General features: G+C 43.1%; 1 protein-coding gene and 1 non-coding gene across 3 annotated transcripts in view; one reads left to right on the forward strand and one right to left on the reverse strand.

Annotated features, from left to right (window-relative positions):
- The window catches only part of MAP2K2 (mitogen-activated protein kinase kinase 2), a 1,901,538-nt gene that overhangs the window by 786,246 nt on the left and 1,100,441 nt on the right, over positions 1–14,851 (forward strand). The window lies entirely within an intron of this gene.
- Positions 5,302–5,455, reverse strand: LOC122788522. Its single transcript, XR_006362718.1, has one exon. It is a non-coding gene; the product is annotated as a 5.8S ribosomal RNA (ribosomal RNA).

Genomic DNA, 14,851 nt, shown 5'->3' on the forward strand with positions numbered 1-14,851 from the left:
CCAACAACAAGATCATCTACTAGTAAGCTGCTAAGCCAGAAAGCCACCCAGCTTAGCTCTAATGGTTGATTCACTGGTGACATTTTCCTGGGACAGGAATTAAGATTTCTTCCAGATAGCTTTAACTTGGTAGCTGGACTAATAGTCATCCAGTCTAAACCTGTCTTCACAGATATTTGTAGTGGCGTCTGCTCTCAGTTGAGCGCAAGACTATACAGTGACTCGTATGACAGATGTATTGTAGGTGCCTTGCACCTCTTTGGATCAGGAAGGCAAATCAGGTATTCAAGACTTTATCACAAATGACAGCAGTCACACCAGTACTCTGTTCACTGAACTCTGAAAATGCTGAGGCAAAGTAGAAATCAAGTGACTCAGATGGAACACAACTCAGACTTGAACTTACTAACAGCCATCTGAGAATCACCATCCAAGATAAATACATCCCACAGTGAATTATGCTGTCATCTGTCCAAGTGACAGGGTTCAGTACCAAGTCACTGATATCAGCATCAAAATGGAATACTAAGTTCAGTGTATGCTGATGTATCTGGGTAGCAGAAATGACCACTTAAACATAAATCCATTTGTAACGCACACACACAGGATTTTTTTTGTAAAAAAAACATGTGAGACTGTTTATCTAACTTGAAGTCACCCACAGTGAATCTTTTGGGAGAATGCACAACAACACTGCAGGCACGGAAGCCAGTAAACTCCTGAAGGAACATCCTTGCTTTATCTGTTGGATGATAGCCAAGAGGTCACTGAGATTACTCCCTCTCCTGAAATATTTGCTAGACTTAGTCCTCCTTCAACTTAATGCTGTTGCAAAAATTAAAATCCAAGTAGCACATTGGATACATGACGAGGCCCATGTTGACAACGAGACGGGTTTTTGTTATGAATGCCAGGTTAATGCCATGAAGCAAGTCTGGACTTATTCCCGACAAACCTAGCATTCAAACACACCATCTTGATTTGGGGTTTCAGGAAGGCAGCTCTCACTTAACCTGTTAGAGAGATCCCCAAGTACATGATGAAGTATATTGTGGGTATCAGGTGACATACTTTACCTGTGTTGAGCCATACTCACATCCCATAAGACTGCAACACTTGTGTCAAATGCCTGCCTTTTGCCAATACCTAGTCTCCTACTGACAGAAATAATGCCAGAAGGTAACATGGGAAAGATAAAAAGGCTGCTAGGCTACCAGAAGATTTCTAGAAAAGTGAAACCCACGACCGAGACAAGTGAGGGAAAAAACACTTACCAAACCAGAATAATTAAGCAGGTAAACAGTTTAAATCAAGGCTACAATGTAAACAAGTACTGCTCAGTAGAAAACTAGTTGGCACACACTGACAGATGTAAAAGCCTAGGCATTGCTACAGTGTTATGTAATAAATAGGTAAAATGAAACCAAAAAGCTTAAACCAATTTAAGAATGATTAAATAAAATAGTATGCATCATTGCAAGTACCAGAAATTTAATAGACTGCATTGTGGTTACCCCAATCATGCGAAGATGTGGTTCCTTTAACTGTTCAGTTCTTAATAGTAGTAGTAGTTAGTAAAGAGTATCCCAGTAGAATGTATTTATCAAGAAGTTTTCAGCAGTTTCTGCCTGGAATGGGATTCTGTTTAGTAGCAGTCTGTGCAGTGTAACCCCCCCCTCCCCATACAATCAGCCAGTCAATCGGAGATTCCAAAATAGCTTGGTAAGAAGACGTGATGAAAATCTTGCTTGAGCTGCAGTCGTCATGAATATTTTGAGGAGAACTGAACTTTAATTACTAACTTGGCAAAACTGAGTTCTGCATTTGCTTGAAAGTGATTTATTGTTAGATTTGAACTGAATCATATTACACAGCACTTGAAAATCCTGGTGCATTTATCTTAAAACAGTCACCATTCCTATGACAGGATTGCAGAGGATCCACTTTGAAGAATCCTACTTCTCTGGAGTCAGAGAATCAGCTTCAAGCCACTTTGTCTAACATTACCAATCTCTCAATGTGCCTTTTGCATAATGTGGCAGATGGAGCATTTGGGGTGGGCATTATCATGAGATGTCACACTTGGCTGCATTTGTGTGATTTTTGTGGATATCTAAGTGTTCTTCACAAATGCTTCCTTTGAAGGAAACAACCTATGTGGTTCTTCAGTGAAAGAATGGATGCAGAGGTGCAAGCATATTGGCAGGACTCTGTCTATGGTAGGAGTGAAGTTTTAGACCCCTCAACACCTATTCAGCAAGAACCAAAAAGGGCCTCTGAAGTCCAGGTGTCAGTATGACTCCTGTTCTCTCAGAGGTGGCCAAGGCAGAGGCAGCCACTTCAATGGATGCAGGCCCAGAGGCCAAGGCGGTCTGCAGAACAAGTTTCTGTAGGCCATTTTCCAACAGACACCCCCAGAATCCCTGCAGATCTGCCTGACTGCTTTACTCTGGAGGCGGTAGGGAGACCCTTATCCCTCTACTTACATTTGTGATTCACTATTACATGAGAATTGGGTAACAGGGATTGTATCCAGAGTTTATCGCATTCCATTTTTGAAACTTCTGTCCTTCCATTGCCAGATGTCCCACACAAGCAAAGGCAAGAGATTTGTTCCCTTCTGAAAAGAGAGTCACCCAGGAGGTCACACTAGACCAGATCGGATCAGGATTTTATTCACAATTCATTTTCGTTCCAAAGTGCAGATAGGACCTCCATCCTATCCTAGACCTAAGTTTCCTGAACAATACATTGAAAAGGCCAACTTTTGAATGGTCTCAGAAGAGCAAATTTATGTGCACTGTAGATCTCCAGGATATGTACCTTCACATAAAAGCATCTGAGACGTCCAGGACATTTCTGCGCTTCCACTTGGGAGTCAGTCATTACCAATTCAGAGTCCTGCCTTTTGGTCTCACTTCAGCCCCCAGGATGTTCACAAAATGCTTGGCAGTAGTAGCTGCCCATCTACATCTTCTGGGACTTGAGATTTTCCCTTACCTGGATGACTGGCTCCTGACTGCCTTTTCCAAGGAGTCTCCTACAAGCAGAGGATTATCTACTTGTTTCTCTAGACGTATCCGCCACTCTAGGGAAATCAAACAGATTCCCTGTCATCATTTAGTCTTTATGGTATGCCCATTGGACACTACAATAACCCTGATCTTTCTCCCACAGGGCAAAATTGTTATCTTGAGGACTGCAGTGCAAATTCTTCTAGAACTCTATTGCCATTTGGTGAGGTCATCTTGAGAGTACTGGGTGTTATCGTATCATCAATATTAATGGTGTGATTTGCTTAACACAGGATGGCTGTGCACTGGCTGCTTCAGTCACAAAGGTCTCTGAAGTACGATTCTCTTTGTCACCCCACTATGTTAACTCAGTCATGCAGACCTCATCTATAGTGGTGGCTTTAGTCTCCGCTGGTTTCAGCAGGCAGGCTGTTCCAGGTTTCCTCTCCAGCAGCAACTATGACCATGGGCGCATCCTCCCTTGGGTGGGGTAGGGCATTGTGAAGGGAGAATGTTCTAAGGTTTTTGGTCAAAATCTGAGACCTGTCTTCACACAAATGTTCTGGAAATGAGGACAGCTCTCTTTCTGTTGCAAGAGCTACACGACTGTCTTCCTCTAGGAGTGCTAAACATAAAGACAAGCACACAATATGACAGTAGTCTGGCACATAAGCAGGGGGATCAGGATCTTTTCTGCTTTGTTGCGAGGCCATGAGAGTGAGGCAGTGGGCATTGGCCTCTTACCAGTTTCTGATAACACACATCCTTGGGATGTTTAGAGATCTAACATACAGGCTCAGCAGGAATCTCATGTAGAGTCACAAGTAGTCCCTAAATCCAAACCAAGAACTATATCTGAAAAAACACAACACTGTTGCAAATCACCAGAGGTTTAATACATAAACAAAAGTAGTGCTTTCATCCCAAAAGTAAGGACTTCATTAGATAACAGTAACCCTAGAAGTGCAGTCTTTAATAGCGTGTATTATTTAATCACTTTTAACAAACCACCCAGAGAATACAATATAACAGCCCCAATTAATTAGGCAAAACAAATATATATTCTATGACATCAGTATATTATTATTATTAAAATGCTATAACTCGCATAGCACATAAAACGAATAAATGATCAGAAATTAGATTAGATGTTTAAATATTAAAACAAATGGATGAATATTATAAAATTGTACAAATAAACATTCCTGTGTAAAACATTAAATGTCCATTGTTCGTTGTTGCAAAACAACATTAATCAAGGTTTTATCATTCAAACCAGGGAAATATGTTGCATTTAACTTAATTCATTACATCTGAATGATGCCTCCAGGTGCATCTGCAGTTAACTCCTACTGATGCTTCTAAGCGTCAGATATTGTTTGTTCATATGTGCATCAATAATTCCAAAACCATACTATGTACATGGTTTTAAAATATTTCATCTTAAAGGTTACACAGTGGCAAACTCAACTGCCTTAATATTTGACCCCTGTCTGGTGCAGGTAAAGAGATATTAACTGTTGTTTTTGATATTAATTTGTATAGATATAATTTTCACATTTTTCTAAATATGTCAACAACCAAGTAAAATAGACAGAACTCTTTAGCCTCTTATGAAAGCTCCCAGCTAGATGAATAAAATGCTGCTGGCAGTATTTGTGTAACTTGAGTGGTTGCTGAGATATTGTAAGTTGTTTAGAAAATATTACAAACATAATACTTACTATGTTTACTGTGACGTGTAAAATTCAGTTTAAGACCTAGAACCTGAAGAATACTACCACTATAAAATAGTTTGTGCTGAAGGGTTTGCCATTCACGCTTTTCATAATCCCTGTATTTCCAGAGATCTGGACATTTATTTGATATGCGAGGACATAATTTGATTCTGTCAAAAGGGTTAGGCTCCGCCTATTGGAAGTTAGTGCAAACTTCCTGAGTTATATTGGACTGAATGAGTTAATTTGCCAGTACAAGTCTCTGGCCTCTATCATTGCTCTCCAAAAACCACCCCTAACTTGGCTTAGCATTTTTTTCAACAACATAAAACAAAAATTTTTGAAATTTTTATGAGTGACTGTACTACTGACAGCCTCCGGGTATGGGCTGGATGCGTGCCTCCACCCTCCAATCCTCAGTGAGGACAGGCTTCCCAGCTGGGGGTGGCAAAGACTGTTCTTCTCCATCTGCGTCTCACCATGGGGGGGAATCCGCACTGGGCTCCTTCATCCCCCCTGACACTCCCTCACCAGGGGTAGGACACTCCCAGGGGAGATGGAAGGCAAGACAACCCTCATACGGGCGTATTCCCGCGAGTAACCCGGGGCTGCAAAGTGCATTCAAAGTGTTGATGATCGATGTGTCCTGCAATTCACGTTACTTCTCGCAGCTAGCAGTGTTCTTTATCAATGCATGAAACAAGTGATCCACCGCTCAAAGTTGTATTGGTCTTGCTCAGTTGCAGCGGGCACAGCTGCCAAAAATGTGTCACACATAGAAATGAGCAGGCAAGGTTTCCATGGGCATTGTTGAGGGCACCCGCACCAAGGTTACTGGCTACACAGGATGGCAGGGGAGTCCTGTGGCCGAACAGCTGACCTTTTGGGTCTTTGAACTGACACCTCGGAGGGAGCAGGGTGTCCTCTGGTACCCATGACTGCTGTTGAGTGGAGAGGACACTGGTATATGGCCCCAAGATGACCCTGGATGACAGGAGTGGAGGACGTAGCATCCCCATTGGGATGGCACCCTCTCCACCTCTCACACGGGGAATCCGTCACCTCCAGGGTGCATGGCAGACTTTGCCACTGCCAGGGTGCCCCTCTGTGGCCGTCCCCTCGGGGAGACGGAGGAACACCCATGCCTCACACCACCAGGAGGTGAGTGGGAAAGACACCATCCCACATCTCACTCCTCCTTCCCCCCCAGGAGTCGTGGGCTTGGTTCTACTGGCCTCCACCAGAGCGGGTGGAGAGAGAGAGCTAGAGAGGGTCAGGGTGGTGGAGAGGAGAAGAAGTCCCCAAGGCCGGTACCATTCTGGGACCCTTCATGTTAATGATCCTTCCGCAGGGTCACCTATGGAAACCTTGTTATGACTTTATTTCCTCTAGATAATCAAGTTTGATTGCTTTCTCGGCACATTGCGGGGCCAATCCGAGGACCTCACTAAACCATCCAATCAGTAGTAGAGACAGGCAGTGTACTATAAATGTATACAAAAACACGATATAAAAACTATATAAAAAACAACCCAGATGGAAAGACTCCGACAGATAAAGAAAAAAAAAAAACAATATTTACTTAATTTCCCTATATTTCCTAATTGACTGAAGAATTACTGTTTCCTAGTCAGTAAAGGAAGACAAGTTGAGGTGGATGAGTGTCTTTGTTGTCAGGTCCAAGACAGAGTGCATCTATCATATCTCCCACTAGTATTCAAATACAATTTCAGTGCTGGCTACAGAATATCACATCTGGTCACCTGACTCAGTGATTCCCACACTATCTCCTCACTAGCAGCTGAGCCAGGGTTTGGCACAGAGGTGTCACATTGCACACACACTACTTTGCTAAGGCTTAATACAACATCTGGAAGCTATAAAACAAATCCAACACGTCCACTCTTCCTGCAGAAAAGGTTTTCACAGACATTGCATTTCTGGCTGCGTTCAGATCTGTGAGATAAAAATCTTTCTGGCCTAAACCACCTCATTTAATTTCAGACTCTTTTTTTAAGGTTAGCTGAGCTGAACTTAACCCCTTCCCTTCCAGTATCCTCTGTTAAAAGATATACATTTAATCAGTTACAACAATACAGTCTGACATAGATGTACATTTCTTTTCTGTCCAGGGAGATCCACTGTTGATACATTTTTAACACCAGCATCTGTACAAATCAGTTTGATATTCAAATGACGTTAAACTATTTACAAAACTCCAGCTAGCTATACTGGCATAACATGCACTGCCCTACTCCTCCACGCACAGCTGGCACTACCTCATATCATCACACCACCCATTTGACAAAAGGTTCTGTTTTTGATGTACCTTTAGCCAGTATTGGTGTCAGTGGTGAATTCATCATGTTCTTATGAGTCTTAAGAATGCGAAAAATAGCCAGTACAACTGGGTGCTCCAATTTCAAATACTTAATCATATTGCCATCAAACACATATTCAGAAGCCCAGTCATCTATCCATGTATCAATTTTTTGGTATTTTGTTTTAACCCGATTAAGTGCCAATAATTCAAAAAATATTTGATCATACAAATATTGGTGCATCTTAGCAGTGTACAGGGTTGGGTCCATTGTAACAACTCCACCACCTTTATTTGGCTTCATTTTGCAAATGTTAGGATTTTGTAACAATTGCTGCAGCAACAGAAATTCCTCTTTACTTAAGTTAAAACCATACTGATTCCTGTATAATTTCTTTTGTTGCTCTAATTTCCTAATCTCTGATTCACATATCTTCTCAAATAACACTAAGTTAGGATGTAAATGAGGGGTTGAATGCACTCCTCATGTGTAATAACAAATTGTCATTATTAAAACCTCCCTGGCCCAAAATAAGCGAGCAATTAGTTTTCCTTAAAAACAATTTAAATTCTATCAGGGTGTCAACTGCATCAAAAGTTTTGATAGGAACAAAAAAAAAGCCCTTTTTAAAAATATTAACCTAATCATCAGAGACTAACTGACTCTAATTATAAAGCTATCAACCTCATATACAATAGTTCTAGAAGTATTCAGTAATAATTCACTGGCTTTACCAGAAAGGCTCATCCAGACTCTGCTACACTTTGCTGTGAAGGAAAGGTTAGTTTGCTGTTATTTTTTGTATTTCTGTATTGCCTTTCTATATTTTGAATACTGTAGTTTGTTTTCTTTATCTTGTGTTTTGCTTGCATTCTGTTTTAACAGCATATTAAAACTTCAAAAGAGACCACAGCTCTCTCTGTTCTGAGTCAGGCAGAATTTTTTCCCTCCCTCCTACCCATTTAAGTTGTCTTGTTAAATACCACTGTCTTTCTAGTTGCCCGCCTCTTATGTTAATCTGACCATATATCTCATTTCTCTCTACTTTCACTGGCTTATGTGAGTAATCACAAAACCATCACTTTTGAAATCCCACCCTTCAGTTATTTAAATTTATTGGCCATCCTACAGTATTTCATAGTACCAAAATACAAAAGTAACCACCCCTTTCAGTCCATCTTGCTGTTTTAAAAATAGTAACTCTCCACTAAACCTTAACTTTTTAAACAGGTAAAACTCAAGTTACCTACTTTCATATCTAACTTCTCTAGTGCACACTGCAGAGTGCATTCTTTTCAATCTTACCTTTAAGCATCCCTGTTACTAGCACTTTCTCTAATACCTAAAAGATCATCTCTACTTGACTCCAAGTAGACTTTTCTCTATCTGTTAAACCTAGCACTTGCTCCTACAGTACTTATTACCTTGATACGGCACTCTTATAGATAGCACCCCAAAAGGCAAACCCCCATTTCTCGGTCACCCACATCCCGGAATCTCTTTTAAAGTTTTTTGTCTAGTCCTTCTAGCATGTCGAGGGATCAGTTGCTAGTGTCCTCTCCTGCTCAGCTGGTGAACCTGGGAATATTGAGGCAATGTTACAATTGCCTCATGTACACAGACAACCCTCTCCTCCTCCCACAAAACACAAATACATGCGAGAGATGCAACTATACGGCCAAACTGGAGGCTGAGCTCTCTCAACATAGGACTGGCAAGACCAGTCAGGAGGAGAAGGTTACCACACACACTATAGACCCAGTCTCACATAGTACCATTACAACCTCAAATCATACACATAAACACACAAAGACATACTCGGCTCTGATCAAAATCTACCAAAACAGCAGAGGTCACCAAAGCAGACACCCAAACAACCACCACCTCAGAACACAACACCTGCAACACATAGACCTCACAGTCAGAGTGTCAAACAGTCACAGCCCTTAAGGCCAAACACAATGCCAGACACACTAGTCATTGGTGACTCCATAGTCAGACACACTGACGTCCCGCTCACCAGACTGAGTAAGGAGAAGGTCACAGTAAGCTGCCTGTCGGGTGCTAGAATCCGCCACATAACGCAAGCACTCAGGTCTCTCAACAGCAGGTACAAATACGACTCAGTCATTGTCCACGCTGGTGTAAACGACCTGAGACGTACCTCCTTGGACTACATGAAAAGAGACATTGAGGAGCTCTCTGATTATGTAGCCCAGGCAGGTATGACCCTGACCTTGAGCAGTATCCTACCTTCACCAAGAATGATGCCACAATACAGAGATAAGATGATCAGCTTTAACAATTGGCTTAAACTCTGGTGTCATTCAAAGGGGATCCAATGTCTGTCTGCCTGGGATGACATGCTGGACAAGCCACGCTGCTTCGCAAGGGACGGCTTGCACCTGTCACCCCTGGGATTCCGGATATTGGCAAAGGCTCTTGCCACCCCCATAGTGCCTTTATTAGGCAAGGCTCAAATTCTAAACCTACCACCCTAGAACACAAAAAAGGAAAAAAACTAAGGGTAATGCTGCTCAATGCCAGAAGTCTAAATGTCAAAATGCACGCACTCGAGGCCCTTCTCAGTATGGAGAACATTGATGTCTGTGCAGTGACAGAAACCTGGTTCAAGGCTCCTGAGAGCACCCCAGCACTATCAGGTTTTACCTCTTATCATGCGTTCCGCCCCAAAATCCTGACAATACCAAGAAAGGAGGGGGGGTATCCATATTCATCAAAGACACCCACACCTCAAGACTGGTGGCAACGCACGATGCATCGGAGACCATCCAGGTGCAATTAACCATAGGCAAGACTGCTCTGCAAATTGTAGCATGTTACAGGCCACCCTCACAAACTCAGGAACCTCACATGGCCTTCCTGAAAACACTAGAGGGGATAAATGTATCACCAAACACCATCATACTAGGTGACTTCAATTACCCTAATATAGACTGGGAACACTACTCAAGCCCAAAACACCCTAGCCCAAAAGTTCCTGGAATTCATAAACTCAAATGCCATGGAACAACTAGTCACCATCCCCACAAGAGGAGAAAACATACTTGATCTCATCATCACGAACATGGGAGCACAATGTTCAACACCGAAGTATACCCCTCACTGGTGAGATCAGATCACAAACTAATCTCGCTGGAGGTCCTCATCCCACCCCACCTGAAATAAAAAGACCACAGTAAAGAACTTCTCAAAAGCCGACTTCACACTTCTAAAGACTAGTGTGGTCTCCTTTAAGGCCCCGAGCCGGCGGAAAACAGTACTCAAGCCGCTGAATCACTTACAAATGCCTTCTACCAGCACCTGCAGGACTGCATGGATAAGGCAATCCCAAGCAAAACAAAGACTCTTTGTACCAAAGGCAAGCGTCCAGTCTGGTGGACCCCAGCCATAAACAAACTCTACAACAAAAGGAGGAAGCTACTACAAGATAGAGCAAAATCCTTAAAAGGTAAGACACCCTTGATCACTATAAGTAAAAACTAAGAGCTCTCATAAAATCATCCAAAGCAAATTTTGAGAGAAAAATAGCTAAAGACTCAAAAGACAATCATAAGGCCTTCTTTAGCTATGTTAGAAACCTGGGAGGAAACTCCCAGATATGCTCAGAACTAGTTCAAAATGATGTGAAGATTACTGATCCTACAGACATTGCCAACATACTGGCTGACAGGTTCAGTGCAAACTCCTCCCCCCCAAAGGAGAGATATCTATACCAAGCGATTGCAGCCCCCAAACATCTCCAACGCCCAAGTGAGAACTGCTCTCTCCAAAGCAAAAACACAGCATCCATGGGACCTGATGGTGTCCCCGGCTGTGTGCTCCACGAACTCAACGAGGAATTAAACCCACAGCTAGGACAGCTGTTTAATCATAGTCTTACCTCTGGATACGCACCCAGGAGTGGCGCACTGCAACTGTGGTCCCACTTCACAAAGGCGGTGCCTCCACCGACCCTGGAAATTACCGGCCCATTAGCTTGACAAGCCTTATCTGCAAAGCCATGGAGAGGATCATAATGGACCTCATAAATAAAGACATAGGGAATTTGCAGACTTTGGATCCATCCCAGTTTGGCTTTGTCAAAGGCAGATCATGCCTTCTAAACTTGGTTGACTTTTTGAAACAGTCACCAAAGCCATTGATGAGGGAAAGGCAGTCCATACAGCCTACCTCGATCTGGCGAAGGCCTTGATACAATACCCCACTCGGGTATCATTGAAAAACTCATCAGCTTAAATGTTAACCCATACATCACAAGATGGGTTGCAAACTGGCTGAGTGACAGAACCCACAGGGTCAGAGTTGCTGGCGCCATGTCAGACTCAAAGCCTGTCACAAGTGGTGTACCACAGGGCTCAGTCCTGGGCCCACTCTTGTTTGGCATCTACTTTTCCAAGTACAAGCAAACACAGGAGGGTTATGGCTGACAAAGTTTGCAGATGACTGCAAACTGGGCCATAGTAGAAAACACATCTGACACAGATATCCTTCAGAAGGGTCTCACAGAAACGGATAACTGGTGCCAGAGCCATGGCCTAAAGTTAAATGCCAAAAAATGCATAGTCATACCCTTCGGGAAAAACAAGGTTACCCCTAGCTACCAAATAGGTGGCAGTCCACTGAGCACAGAAGAAGTTATCAGGGACCTGGGGACCCAGGTTGATAGTAGTTTGTCATTCGACACCCATGTAGCTAAAGTAGTTAGGAAGACCTTCTACATTGCCCACCTTATCATGAAGGGATTCTCATCTAGATCAAGGGAGGTCATAGTCTCCCTATACTCATCACTCATCAGACCAATGATTGAGTACAATGCCCCATTCGAATGTTTCTGACCCGACACTTGCAGCAGCTGGAGAGGCCACAAAAGTTCCTCACCAAAAGGATAAAGGGTCTCAAACATCTGTCCTATGCTGCCCGACTGAAAGAACTCCAGCTCTATTCAGTCGCACCGCTTGCTCAGAGGTGACCTTTGCCTAACATACAAGGCCATGTCAAACCCAGATTTGATGAATATGCTTCACCTCAAAAATCTAGATCCGTCAGAGCCACAAGGGCGGAGACTTAAACCTCGACACGGTTATTAATAGGACGTGCTGGAGGGATAGATTCATCACCCAAAGACTCCCTATGCTGTGGAATAAAATCCCGGTATATGTGAGGCAGAGCACCTCGCTGGCCTTGTTCAAGAGAAATCTTGACCAATGGATGGGAGATCGCAGATATACCCCAGGGATTACCTCAGTGTCACTGCTCAACAGAGGCACAGCAAAATAATGGGTATAGTTCCCCATACTAAAGGGGTGGCGTAAGCCACAAAACTATGGGCTAGGCTTGTAAATGCCCTCGGGCAGATAGCCTAGTATGAACCTATGAACCTATTACCATCCTGAAAGTCAGAAGGAGGGCTAGCAAAATTAGTATCCACATCACATAACAATCCTGTAACATTAGCAGTTAAAGTTTGAGGCCCCTTCAATGTCGGAACTAAAAGAAAGATTATGATGATGGAGACCAACCTCATAGTGTGATCATTAAAACAACTTCATGTCTTCCCTTCCTCTTTTTCCTGTTTTCCCACTGCTTTTGCCAGTTCTGTAATTGACCTGGTATGTAAGGGTGTTCCAATACGTTTCCCATATTGTTTCCTCTTTTTCCTGTTTCCCCACTGCTTTTGCCAGTTCTGTAATTGACCTGGTATGTAAGGGGGTTCCAATATGTTTCCCATATTGTTTCTCAGTTCCATTAACCTGGAGGGTCTCCTCAAGCCCATTGATTTGGCGAATGTATCTCAAGGGGCAGACTCTGTAAAAGGTCATTATTAACATAATCAGATTGTATAGCAGTACCAAGTTCATTAGCATTACCATAAACTGATAGTTCCCTGTATTATCACATGGTTCAAGATAAACCTCCCTCTTTTCATATACAGCTTTTCCCCTAGCAAGCTTTTTGCTCTTCCTAGCATGGTTCGTATCATCATCCAGCAATTGCCAAGTAGATTTCCAGGCACACCCTGCTGCAGCCTATTTGCGACTCCCTAGAATATCAAGTGCAACACTTAATTTGCCATTCTCCCTTGTTGGGGACAGACCCCCAGCCTGTAGGGGTACTTACACCTATCCCTCCATTCCACTCATGTCTAAGTTCACAAAGCAATTCATTGCAAGGCTACATTCTTCTGCATAACCCCTTTTTGACCTAGACAGATATGGTTACCTCTCCTCATACCTTACCTGAATTAGCCCCCTGGATCCTCAGTCTGCTGCCGGATATCATCACTCATCCTTATGGGGAGCCTCATCTGGACATTCCCAACCTGAAGTTAACTGCTTGGTTTCTGTAATTCCTATGATAGCAAGGGATGCATCTCTTCCTTCTGATGTGGTCCGCATTCTCACAGCTTCCCAGAATTCCCCTACACATAGAGTCTGTTGCAATAAATGGAAGAGATTTGCCTTATGGGCTGAGTCTCAGAATATTGAGTCCTTTTCAGCTTTGGTTGGAGGCTTTCTCCATTTTTTCTTCCTTATTTACCTGTAGTTCTAGTTTTTCTATTATCAAGTATGGGAGAACGCACCCCCCCCCCCCCAAAATGTCTCATCCTCCCTGGTAAGTTTCGACCATAAGGCTGTCTCCTTTGAAATCAAAATGAACTCTGTAATCCGATTAAAACCAGTTGTTGTTGTTTCTTTCGGCTTTTCCCGGTTAGGGGTCGCCACAGCGGAACTCCGGTCCGCTAATGATTGGTAGTTGATTTTTACGTGCCGAGTTACCAGCCCTGACGCACAACCTTCAACGAAGGTACGTCCATTCACGCATGTCTCTACGCAGAAGACATTCTAGCTGAGAATCGAACCGGACAGCATCTTACTGTTAGCCGACAATGCTACCGCAGCACCACCACCGCGGGTTTTAATCCGATTAAAACCAGTAATGGTTCGAAACTGTTCCAAGGCAAATTATCTGTTAACTGATGGTTTGCCAAAATTCAGTGCCCCTTGAAACTCTGTGAACCCAAACATCTATGATGAGTTGCTCTTAGAAGCTCTGTACAACCATGTCAGTGGCTGCATAGAGGCTGCTGTACCTACCCAGAAGTAAGCTCAGAACTAGTCCCAGAAACAAACCACCCTGGTGGCATCCCAAATTAAACAGAATATGCAACAAAAGGAAAAAAAATGTGGCAAAAATCAGGAAGGGCAAGTCCCATAAAGAAAAGTAAATAGGCAACAAAGAGGGGTAATTAGGTCAAGCAAAGCCAACTTTGAGGTTAAGATATCCTGCAATGTGAAGTGTAACCATAAGGCCTTCTATGGCTATGTCAAAAACCACAAGGGCAGCACAGAACAATATAGCAAACTTGTTAGCAGACAAATTCTGTTCCAGCTTTACCACTTCTCTTATCCCCGATCATCCCCTCAAACATAACTCCCTCCAACTATAACTAGGGAGCGTGTACTGGCTGCACTCACTAAAGCCAAGAGCATGGTCCTAGTGGGCCCCAGTAACACCCCAAGATGTCTCCTGAATAGTCTGAAATATGACTTATCGGGACTTTTCATTTTGTCCTCACTTACGGGTTTGGATCAAATCTGTCGGATCCAACTCGGACGTTAGAATAGCTCGGGGCAATCAGAAAGCTCTTGGGTACCTCCCTTTACTCGTAATGCATCCCTTCTTGTTACCCCAGGTCTCGTTTGCTGCTTTGCAAAAGACTTGGTAATTCCTGTAGCTCTTGAGCAGATAAGTGATATTTTGCAATATTTACTGT

Source organism: Protopterus annectens, chromosome 13.part0, assembly GCF_019279795.1.
Source record: "Protopterus annectens isolate FY-2018-M chromosome 13.part0, PAN1.0, whole genome shotgun sequence".
Lineage (NCBI taxonomy): Eukaryota > Metazoa > Chordata > Ceratodontiformes > Protopteridae > Protopterus > Protopterus annectens.